The sequence below is a fragment of the Belonocnema kinseyi genome, chromosome 4 (genome assembly GCF_010883055.1).
Source record: "Belonocnema kinseyi isolate 2016_QV_RU_SX_M_011 chromosome 4, B_treatae_v1, whole genome shotgun sequence".
In the NCBI taxonomy this organism is placed as follows: domain Eukaryota; kingdom Metazoa; phylum Arthropoda; class Insecta; order Hymenoptera; family Cynipidae; genus Belonocnema; species Belonocnema kinseyi.
In genome coordinates this window covers 141,519,627-141,531,591 of record NC_046660.1, presented here as the reverse complement: position 1 = coordinate 141,531,591, position 11,965 = coordinate 141,519,627, and positions in this window count along the sequence as shown.

Genomic DNA, 11,965 nt, shown 5'->3' with positions numbered 1-11,965 from the left:
TACTTTGGAATCGTTTGTTGGTCGTTTGTTGATGTTTGTTGGTCAACTTTCGACTTTTGCTGGTTAAAATTGCAAAAGTTATTAATATTTAAAGTTTCGGGTGCAAACTTCACACTAGCACCAAAGAAATGTTTACTAGCGCTCTAATGTTTTATATTTTCCAAAAATTCTTCATGGAATGGTTTGTTGGTTACCCGATTTGTTTTAAAAAATCAGTCAACAAGCGCATATCCCACAACTATTACTGTAATTTTAAATATTTTAACAATTGTTTTTTTTTATATTAAAGCTTTTCTCAATAACATAATTCAAAGTTGATGCAAAAATTGAAAATATTTCTTGCTTATTTTATCAGCGGTACATCTAGGGAAAGTATCTCCCATGGTGCTTAAAAGTGAATTCTGCACGAAATCTACACCTTCGAACACTTTATTTTTTTATTTTGCTCAGAATTTTTATTATTGGTCTAGTATAATATTACCAGAATTTTAAGTATATTTTAATTAATAACAGAAACTTTATTTGTTTAAAAAAATGTTTTTTATAAGTTGGTTTATTTTTAACAGAATCAAAATTGAGGTTGCCTTTTTATATATTTTATACGTATTTTATTCATGAAATGCCTATTTGTTTCCACTTCTTTACTGCTATAATTATAACTACTGATTTTTAAAGAAATTAATTTTATTCTATATGTTATTGAATTATTTAAACAATTATTGATTTTTTATTTCCCATTTTTTAGCGTGTTGACCAATTTTCGACGTTCGTCGTTTATAAATGCAAATGTTATTCATATTTTAAGTTTCGAGTGCAAACTTTACACTAGCAGCAAATATATATTTGCTAGCACCTAAATTTGTAATATTTCCAAAAATTCTTCGCGGAATCGTTTGCTCGTCGTTTTTCGGCGTTTGTTGACCAATTTTTAATGTTTTTTGTTGACAGTTGAAAAAGATATTGAATTTTGTAAAATTGCTTGCACCTGGTGTATAATTGTCACCTCGCATATGTTTCCGCGCAGCAACATGTTTGGCGGGTCAGCGTACTTATCATTCACGCCAAATTTTAAACAGCAAAGAATTGTCGAAATACAACAAATAGTTTTTGGTTTCGCATTAGCAGTTTTGTTATGTGTACTTAAGTGAAGTAATTCACGGTAATATTATGGCTACTGAAAATTGAGATTAACTAATTTTGGGAATAGACTAAGACTGCATTGATGCCTTTCTTTTTTTAAACATAATATTTTACGTAAAGACTCCGCCGTATTCTCTTATATTATTATTTAAAAAAAAAATTATAACGTATGAAAAAATGATACCAGACAATTCTCGACCCCCCCCCCCCCCCCCTCGTAACAGGATCGCTTGAAAAGCTCCTTTTAAAGTCATTTTTGAAATTCATTTAGGATTTCTACAGTTGTTAATTTTATAAACATGCATTCTCTTAAATGAAATTTTTCTAAGTTTACCTTTGGTCCCCTTCCAAAATAAGTTACAATTATAATGGTGGGAATATTTTTTCCCGATGTTACAAATCCTTCTTAACAAGGGTAATTAATAAGCTAGATAACTAGTGTAAATCCTGAAAAGATAGCGCTACCAAAAAAGAAAATCAAAATATTCAATTTTTTTAGCTGAAGGGTTGCAGTACAAAACTAGATATAACCAAAATTTTTTTGCCGAAAATGGGGTTCTTGTATAAAAAATTATTAAGTTATATGCCCGCTGCGCGGCACATTATTATTACGCTCTACGCACGCGGCGCCGTGCGGCAAGTTTATGCGCGCCCAGGGCGCGCGTGTATACTCTCGCGCTTCGCGCTCGTTATTGTACGTTTAATGCGTACATTTTAACTACATTTTTTTAAATATCATCAATATTATAACTTAAATCGAGAACTGTGCTCTAAACTTCTGAGGAATTTCAGCCATAAATTGTGACTGAATTTTGCTTCGATTTGTTTTTAAAGAAGGTTCTGAAAGCACCTACGGCTTTGACGATTACATCCTCATTATTAAGCTCGCGCTTTGTGCTTGATAATTTTTGTCCAATTATAAAACTTGATCAAGATAAGAAATACATATATTTAATATCTGGTACAAATTTAAAATGATATTTCTTAACCTATTGCCAAAAAAACTCCCTTTTTTTGCAAATTTTCTAAATTTTAAAAAGCATATAACTTTTTGACTTTTCATCGAATTTAATGTCATTAGTATCCTTGGTAGACCGAAGAAACCGAATGGAGCCTCTACAAAGTACCCGTAAAGACTCCATTGGGTCCCCATTCGGTTCCTTTTCAAAAACTCAAAAAACAGCAAGATCAACTTTTAAACTATTGAAATTCGGATTCTACGTTAAATTTTCTATTAGAAACTTACGAAGTAATCGCAATACTATTTTTTGCAGCGTTAAAATTTAAAAAAAATCCATTAACTTCTGCTAAAGGTGACTTCAAGCACATACATAATAGCTCAAGTAGTATGTTGCGCGTGAAGTTTATAAATAAAATTCTCTCTCATTTGCATCACAGCGTTGTTGTCTGAGGTTTCCACTGCGTGGCGCTAGCATCCAGGCACAATCTTTAAAGTTACCGTCGGAAAGCTTATTAACTGCTACTAAAAGAAGATGCACTTGAAGGCGCCTTCGGCCCATGTAACTGACAGGTATTTTATTATTTTTTTTTTTTAGTTCTTAACGCTGCAAGAAAAAGTATTGCGATTACTCCGTGAGTTTCTAATGCAAGTTTTAACGTAGAATCCGAATTTCAACAATTTAAAAGTTGATTTGGTTGTTTTGAGTTTTTTAAAAAGGAACCGAATGGGGACCCAATGGCGTCTTTACGGGTACTGTGTAATAGAAAATTTTACAAAAGTTCCTAAAACTCGTAACGAATTTTTATTTAAATTCTGAAAAAGCTCTAACTTTTTGAATTTTTATCTAATTTATCATATTTAAACAATTCAAATTTTGAAAATGTTCTACATTTTTTAATTTTGGTTGGAAATATCTGCTTAACGAACTTAACCTTAATTTTGTGAGTATCGAAACGTGAAGTTCCGTTAAAAACCAGAGATCGAAATCTTAGACGATTACATTACACTCTCATGAATAATAATGTAAAAATAAAATAATTTTTATGTTAAAATGATTTGCTCGAAATCTTATTTTTGAAGGAACTGCGTTCAAAGTTCGGTTTCTCATGCCATCGAATATATCTTGTACAAAGTGACCGATTCTCAAATGAATTTTGAACTTCATGCACGTTTTCGATTAATATTCAATCCCGAGAAAGAAAGAATTCTCCATGTACAATTGGATGAGTTATTATATTTTTATTTTTAAAAAGAAATATGCAAAAAATTAATGTCAAGTTTTGTATATATACACATATAAAGTTGGTATATGTATGTTTATTTACCTATAAAGCCGGGAAAGCTAAACGGGGCTAAGTCCACTTTTTGTCTAAATTGAGATTTCTTAAATAATTATATCTTCGCTTAGTTTTGAAAGAATGCTGGTAGCTCTCTACGTATTAAAAGGCAGAATTGACTCTTATAAAATTAGTATTAAAAGAACTTAAGTAATGGTCGAAAAACTTTAATGGTATCATATAAGATACGTGAAGAAATGTCGAAAATATCCTAATTAAACGTTTAAAAACGGATTATTATGTCTTAAAGTACACGTATTCGAAATTTATACAAATAAAAAAGAAATCCTTAAAAATTTATATTTTTTATTCGCTCACGAGTTTTTACATGAAGATACGTATACTCCTACATTAAAACAGCCCCCTTTGTCGCTTGTCAATATCCTGGCGGACCGAAGGAACCAAATGGGGCCTCTACAAAGTACCCGTAAAGACTCCATTCTGTCCTTATACGATTCCTTTTTAAAAAACTCGAAAAAAAGCAAAATCAACTTTTAAATTCTTGAAATTCGGATTCTACTTTAAAATTCCATATAAAAGGTCACGGAATAATCGCAATAGTTTTTTTGCAACTGTAAAAAGTTTTAAAAAATATAAGACGTATAACGTCTGTTGACTGCTACACTTCAAACGAATCGCCTGTAAGTAGCAGTCAACAGGCGTTATACGTCTTGTATTTTTTTAAACTTTTTACCGTTGCAAAAAAACTATTGCGATTATTCCGTGACCTTTTATATGGAATTTTAACGTAGAATCCGAATTTCAACAATTTAAAAGTTGATTTTGCTGTTTTTTCGAGTTTTTTTAAAAAGGACCCGAATGGGGACCCAATGAGGTCTTAATAGGTACTTTGTAAGGATCAGCGTAAAAAGGAATTATTATTTTGATGTTGAATCTTTTTGACAATCTACAATATCTTGTGCGACTAAAAGTTTCAACCACTAGTTGTCCTTTTGACTAGATGTCTCAATGACTACATATGCCAGCGACTAGTTGTCGTGGCGACTAGATGTCTCAGAAACTAGTTGTCCGACGACCAGCACATAAAGTTCACATTTTAAACTTGACTTAATTTTTTTAGGTTTCAGTTCTCAAATGGTTATAGCCTCCAAATACGCGCAATTCCCACTTACAATTTTATAGATTGAATATATGATATAATTAATTAAAGTAATAAACATTACTCTTTAATTTTGATGTATATAACGCCCCCAGGTGTTAATTTTGTGTTCATGTTGAATGCTGGTACTTCCTTCTCCACAACGTTATATAACTCTTAGCTGTTATTATTTCTTTTGCATGCAGTTATGTAGTGATCTCCAGTGTGGATAATGACTCCTGATAGTCTGAATATAATTGTATACTCAGAGATAATACAATACTGAAGTTTGATATGGGCATATGTCTAGTCCCATGATTCTTTTCTTCTTCTGGTTCTGAATTCTATTGGGGCGATTGAATCCTTTGCTGCTGCTTGAAAGTTTGGTTCGGTGATGATGAGTGAATAAGAATGATCAGTGAGGCACGTTTTCTTTGATTTTTGATGCTGCGAATGAAGGTCAGAGAAAATCATGTTCCCTGCTAATATTACATCTTCCCTTTCTCCTATGTTTCTCCAGTTCTCTCTTTCATACAAATCAGAGTTCGCTGGCAGGGACATAGCAAGCGGGAGGTATGGGAGTTGCGACAGGCCCTCCAAACTTTTGAAAGTCAGCAATCCTAGGATATTTCATTGGTAAACTCAAGCAACGTACAAGGAAATTCGGTATTTTTAGATAAAATCCTCAATTTTTAAACATTTTTAGGCAACAAATGTTAAAGAATGAGAAGTGAATTTGGATTTTCATACCAATATATTTCCTTGTTTCCAAAATTCGGAATTTTATTGTAAATTTGTCACTCGGTATATTTCAAGGTTTTATTTTCCAAAAATGTTAATTAATTCATAGTTTTTTTATTTAAATAGAAGGAAAGTAAAGTACTCATCCGCGGTTCTGTGAGTGGCATATATGTACGAATCTGTGTCATAAAATAATACACGACTGTCTAGCCGTTCTAAATACTCGTACAGTTTTAATCGTGCCTGAGCAGTGGTGTATGCTGCGATGACAATATTTGTATTAGGTGCTGGGGTAGCGGCCTCTTCCCTATACATCCAACAAACGTACAACATGCTTTTGTTTGTAGGCACGACATCTTAAACTTCGATATGTGCGACCGAGAGAAAACATGAGTTTCTCGTGTAAGCGAACCGACAAAAGAGGGTGATAAAGACTCCGTGGAGGTAAATCTGTACAAGGTACTAAACCTTCGACATTTGTGAAATCAAAATCTCGACTTGTCATACAGTTTTCTGACCCGACATATACAGTTGGGTGACCTACAGGGAATTTTCCTACTTTTGAGATGTATGGATACAAAGAGCATCCATTTTTATACTCGATGATCTCTCCATTTCTCAGCTCGTAACAGCACTTCGTATTCCCTTTGCGGCCGCCTTAAAATGCATCGCGAGGGTTTAATACTTAATTAGTTTTTAACGTAGGATAGTTATTTTAAAAATCTTTTAGGTTGCTATCCGTCTCTTTAAAACTTTTTTTTCGTATCGGTTATTCATGGTTTCTCCGGTATTTACAAGTTTTTTATCTCTAACATTGGGATAACAGAGCTTCCAACCATGCTAGAAGCAACCATGAAACTCAAACACGCCTTCTTTAAGACGATGCTCTCGAACTCTACCAGCGTGGAGGATAATAATATTTAGATTTTGCTCCACAGATAACAGTCACTCGACCTCAGCCTTGGATTAGATATCACCCCACCTATAACCAGCTTTCTGAATTATTCCAATAATATTTTTGCGTAAAAAGTGCTTCCGAAAGAATCGATTGCAAGCCGATGCAATCGTAGGGGCTTCTGTAAAAGAACAAATATTTCCACATTCCATAAATATTTTACGAAACGTAATACATGCACAACGTGAAATATCTGCATCGTTCTTACAATATGAAACAAGCTCTTCCTAAAAATTAAATTGATACTCTGGATCAACACTTTTCTTCTCGTACGAATTTAAAAGTTCTTTTCGAGCTTTTTTCGACATTGTTCCCTGAGAATAAAATTTAATTTCTGGTAGATCTCCACAATAATTTTTATTTGCTGGGCTATTAAAAAGATGCGGAAATTTTCCCTTTTTCGCCTATTCCCTTTAATGCAAACGATTCTGAAAGTTCACTAAGAGGTAACTGAAAGTAATTTAAACTATCTATAAAAGTTGTGTGCTTCACGGTCATTAAAATAATTTTTGTACCTGATAAAATGAGATCCGGATCGGTTTTTCACAATTTTTATGTTCTGTTAAATGTTTTAAGATAAACTGCGCCTCGAAACCTTTAGAATTGTGAGCTATACAAATTATTATTTTAAATTTTACTATCGGGCAAACAGTGAAGTTTACAAAGTCACGTACGGGATTCTAACCAGCAAACACAAATTCGCGAATCAACCCGCAGTGTTCACACGGTTTCTTAATATCCTGTTCAGTGATACACCACGAGCAGACCTGCTGAGCTAAGCAAAGATTAACTACATGTTCGTTCACTGAATTGTTATCCTCACCCGTTTTGTTCTGTTGGGTTTCAAAATCATAGAAAATAAATATGACCGGCCCATTCGTTTTATTTAACACTGAATCGTGACTTATGGGTTTCCTGTAGCAATCATGATTAAATCCTCGATTGCATCCACATATCCTACAGAAAGAATAACCATACTTGTGGTTTTTTTCCTTTGCTAGTTCGACCAGCCGCGAGCACACATCACAAATTCGTACTACCTCGAAAACACTTTTTAAAGAGGAATAAGAATTATTTCTTTTATGACGATTGGAACATGCGTCACTAAAAAAGAAACGTAATCATTGTTTACTCTTATGCCCTACGAAATGTGCTTCATCCAGGGGTTTTTCGCATTTCAGTTGCAAATAACAAGCCCCACATTTTTGCGATTATCTATGGATAATTATATTTTTGAAACCTTTGTTACAAGGTATACAAAAATTTCTACTGGAAACCGCACTTGTCAAGTTTAAAATTGTATTATAATGATGACTGTCGCTATCATACCATATGGTATATGTACACTGTGCAAAGGGATTTGACCTGCTTCGATAAAATACCGAGTATCATCGAAAAAAGGTAGGTATGTTCCGGTACTGAAAGTTTTAAAATCAAAAACGATAATGGCAATTTGTTCAAGCATGAGGTGTTTTTGAAATCTCTCAATTTGAAAAAAACCACACCCTTCTGGCGATATTTCCACAAGCGCATTACGCGTCAGATTCTCTATCGTTAAAATTGACCTTTTTTACTGTATTAATGGATAAAACCCCCCAACCACTACACGTAGGATTACGTACACAAGCAATGGTCATCTTAAAACTGTCATCTATCCGAACTCTGCGATACTCTGTGCCACTGTGAAAATTAAATTCCAGAGGTCTTCAAAGTGAAAATCACGTACGTAACGAAAAGACAACGCTGCGTCGCCTTGTATAAAACCTTCCGCGTTAAATTCAATACCGATAAAATCGAGAGGGGCATAAGGTTTTATTAAATACTGAAAGATCTCTTCAACCGCAGATTCCAGCCACTCGATAGGGCAAACTTTTTCATCCGGATTATACCAGAAACGCAATTCTATCTCGGTACCATCTGGATTAAAATGCGAGTCATTTTTGGACCCTTTGCTTATAATAAAAAATTTCGAATTTTCGGGAATTTCACCACCCTGATTTGAAAGAATATTAGATTTTCCTCGTCACCATCATTATCATCCTCATTATTTGGCTCTTGATGATCATCATTATCATTCAAACGACGTTTTTTTCGTTCTCCTCCTCGTTGCCAAAAACTTAGTTCATCTCTATACAACATAATAATAATAGGAGAGAAATTTGCAAGTTTCGTAAAAGTAATTAATTTATTAAAAAATATTCTTATTTAATAATTATTATAAATTATTATTTATTATTTTTATTTAGTATTTATTATGTTTAAATTAATTATTAAATAATTGCATTTTTAACTTTTTCAATTTAATAATGATTAATAATTATTACACAGCCACACAAAAAAAGTGTGGGGATCTGGCAACAAGACACACGTGTTCCTATGGATTTTGGGGCGCTGAATTCAAATTCGGTATCAACAATCACCCATCACGTCATGGTTGAGCCATAACCTCAAAAAATGATGAAAAATCATGCACTGAGGCAAATAAATTTCAAAATAATGCCAGCGATGCAAATTTTCACTTCAAAAACATGTCGACAACTGTAAAGGATCAACCCTTGCCTGATATCAACTTATTTAAAATAACTTTACCTAACAGAACCTGACCTCACCTAACCTGAATTAACAGAAATTTATTGAACTACACGTAAAGCTCTGGAAGCATATTTTCCCAGTAACAAATGTGTGCTACATCGTATGGGTCAACTCGAGCCTAACCTAGAAATAAATCTAACCTAGCCTAACCTGCCCTAATCTAACCTCAATTCTACTTGTAGTTCTAAGTTTCTTCAAATGAGTAATGTACTTCTAAATTTTTAACCACCTATAGTACAATGAAATCAATTTTATTGTGTTACAACGGGAACACTTAAGTTAAGTTGTGTTGCGTTAAGCAAAATTTCGTTAGGTCCTGATAAGTTACATTCATTTGTAGGTTAAGATCGAGTTAAACTATTAAATATAGCACACATTGAAGACTGAGAACCGTACGCTTACATACCTACACGTGTGGTTGAATTTCATTCTGCTAGGTTAGGTTAGGTCAGGTTTTGTTAGGTTAGGATAGGTTAAACCTCTATGTAGGTTAAGCCGAAGCTGAATGAAACGGTACCGCAAACACAACGGGACAACACAATGAGTTTAATTGTGTTACGTGAAGTTAAGTTAGGTTAGGTTAGGTCAGGTTTTTTTAGGTTAGGATAGGTTTGACCTCTTTGCAGGTTAAGCTCAAGCTGATTCAAACGGTACCGCAAACACAACGGGACAACACAATCAGTTTAATTGTGTTTCGTGGGGTTAGGTTAGGTTAGGCTAGGTTAGATTTATTTCTAGGTTAGGTTCGAGTTGACCCATTCGATGTAGCACACATTTTAAACTGGGAAAATATGCTTTCAGAGCTTTACGTGCAGTTCAATAAATTTCTGTTAATTCAGGTTAGGGAGGTCAGGTTCTGTTGGGTAAAGTTATGTTAAATAAGTTGATATCAGGCAAGGGTTGATCCTTCACAGTTGTTTACATGTTTCTGAAGTGAAAATTTGCATCACCGGCATTATTTTAAAATTTATTTGCCTCAGTGCATGATCTTTCGTCATTTTTTGAGGTTATGGCTCAACCATGACGTGATGGGTGATTTTTGATACCGAATTTGAATTCAGCGCCCCAAGATCCATAGGAATACGTGCGTCTTGTTACCAGATCCGCACACTTTTTTTTGTATGGCTGTGTGATATATTAATTAATTAATTATTAATTAATTAATTATTATTATTATTATTTATTAATTGTTATCAATTATTATTATATATTCTGGGTTGAGACCGTCACAGCCCCAGATGCTTGGGTGATCCCGTTGCGTCCCCTTATAAGCCTTAATCGTGGCTTCAAAGTTCTCTCCATAGAGAGAGTACCGCGGCCACGCTGTTGGCCGATATTTCAGACTCACTGATGCAGAAACTGCCTGTGGGTGTTACACGTTTCCCCGCAGACGACAGAGGGAACTTTCCTCGAGCCCTATCTTAAGTCTGTGGTACCGGAGGTTTCCATGTCCTATAAACATTACTGTTTATAGGACTAATCCTATATTTCTAATCCGGTATTTCTGGTCGAAGAGATAGTGGCAAGTGGACTTTTTGTCCCTGGCATGCTCAGTGTCGGCCTCTTCGTGGTGTCGATTGTTATCCGCATAACTGTCGAGATACTGCTATCGTTTACCATATTTAGTCTCCAGGCTGCCTTCGCAGCCGCGGCTTTTATGGCGAGATGGAGGGGCTCCAATCCTATTTGTGTCCCCAGGGCCATCGTGGCTGTCGACTTCGAGGCACCAGTAATACCTCTCAGAATCAGTCCCCTGATTCTTTCCAGTCAGGACTTCACAGTAGAAAGTTTGACTCTGGTCCACCAGACGGCTGCCGCATAGGTTAGTCTGGGTTGCAGGATCGCTGTGTAAATCCGCATAAGTGTCTCCGGCTTCAAGCTCCAGCTTTTTCCTATGGCTCTTCTACAGAGCCAAAGAGTCGCTACTAACTTCTTGCACTTGTTTTCCAAGTGCTCGTTCCGTGACAGCTTCTTATGCAAGATGACTTCTAGATATTTGGCTTGCCCTTTAATTTGGAGTTTTTGTCCCCCCAGTTTCAATATACCCGTAGTTCCCCACTTGTACATTCTGGTGAACACAACTGCATCCGTCTTACTCGGATTGACTGATAGTCCAGTCCCCTTACACCATGAATCAACTATTCTCTATGCTTGCTGCATTACTCCGAAGAGCGCATCCATATGCTGGCCGCGCGCGATAACTAGTATATCGTCTGCATAGCCTATGACGTGGAAGCCCTGACTAGTGAGTAGATGAAGCAATTCATCCACTACCAGGCACCACAACAAGGGAAATAGAACGCCCCCTGCGGATATCCCGAGTCAACGGTTCCACATAAAGTGGTGTCACCCTTGGTCGTGGTTAGATTCCTATTGGCCAACATGTGGCAGGTCCATTCCACGACTGCAATAGGCACCTCATGTGCAATCATAACCATCCTAATCACCTCTCCAGAGGTGTAGTTAAAGGCTCCTTCAATGTCCATGAAGTTTCCAATCGCTAGACCTTTCTGCTTTATTTGTCCTTCAATTAGGTCAATTGCAGTGCTCAGGGTGGTCTCGGTCGAATGACCAGCCCTATAGGCGTGTTGTTGCTTGTGAAGAGGACTACTTGAAAAGACCTTATCGCTGATATTTCTGTCCACGAGTCTTTCCACTGATTTTAATAGGGAAGATGTGAGGCTAATGGATCGGAAATCCTTGGGTGAAGTATAACCGATCCTGCCTGCCTTCGGAATAAAGACTACTCTCGCACCCCTCCATGCCGCCGGAATATAACCCAACGTCAGACTAGCCTTAGCAAGTCTCACCAAAGGCCCAATGATGATCTCACCAGCTCTCTGTAAGAGGACTGGGTATATACCATCGGGGCCGGGAGACTTGTGAGGACTGAAGGATTTCAAGGCCCACTTGACCCTGGCTGGGGTCACAATCTCGTTGGCTAGCCGTCGTTTCGGACACAATTGGGCCACAGGCGACTTTGATGGCCTCAGAAGTGCCGTCCCCCACCTGCTAACTTTATGAAGCTCGGAAAATGTGACTTGATCAGGGAACTAAAGTTTCCCTGTCTGACTCTGAGTATCCTCCGACGTGCAATTTTAGAGTCCCGAGAATAGCATCCGGATTTCGAGCCAGCAGCT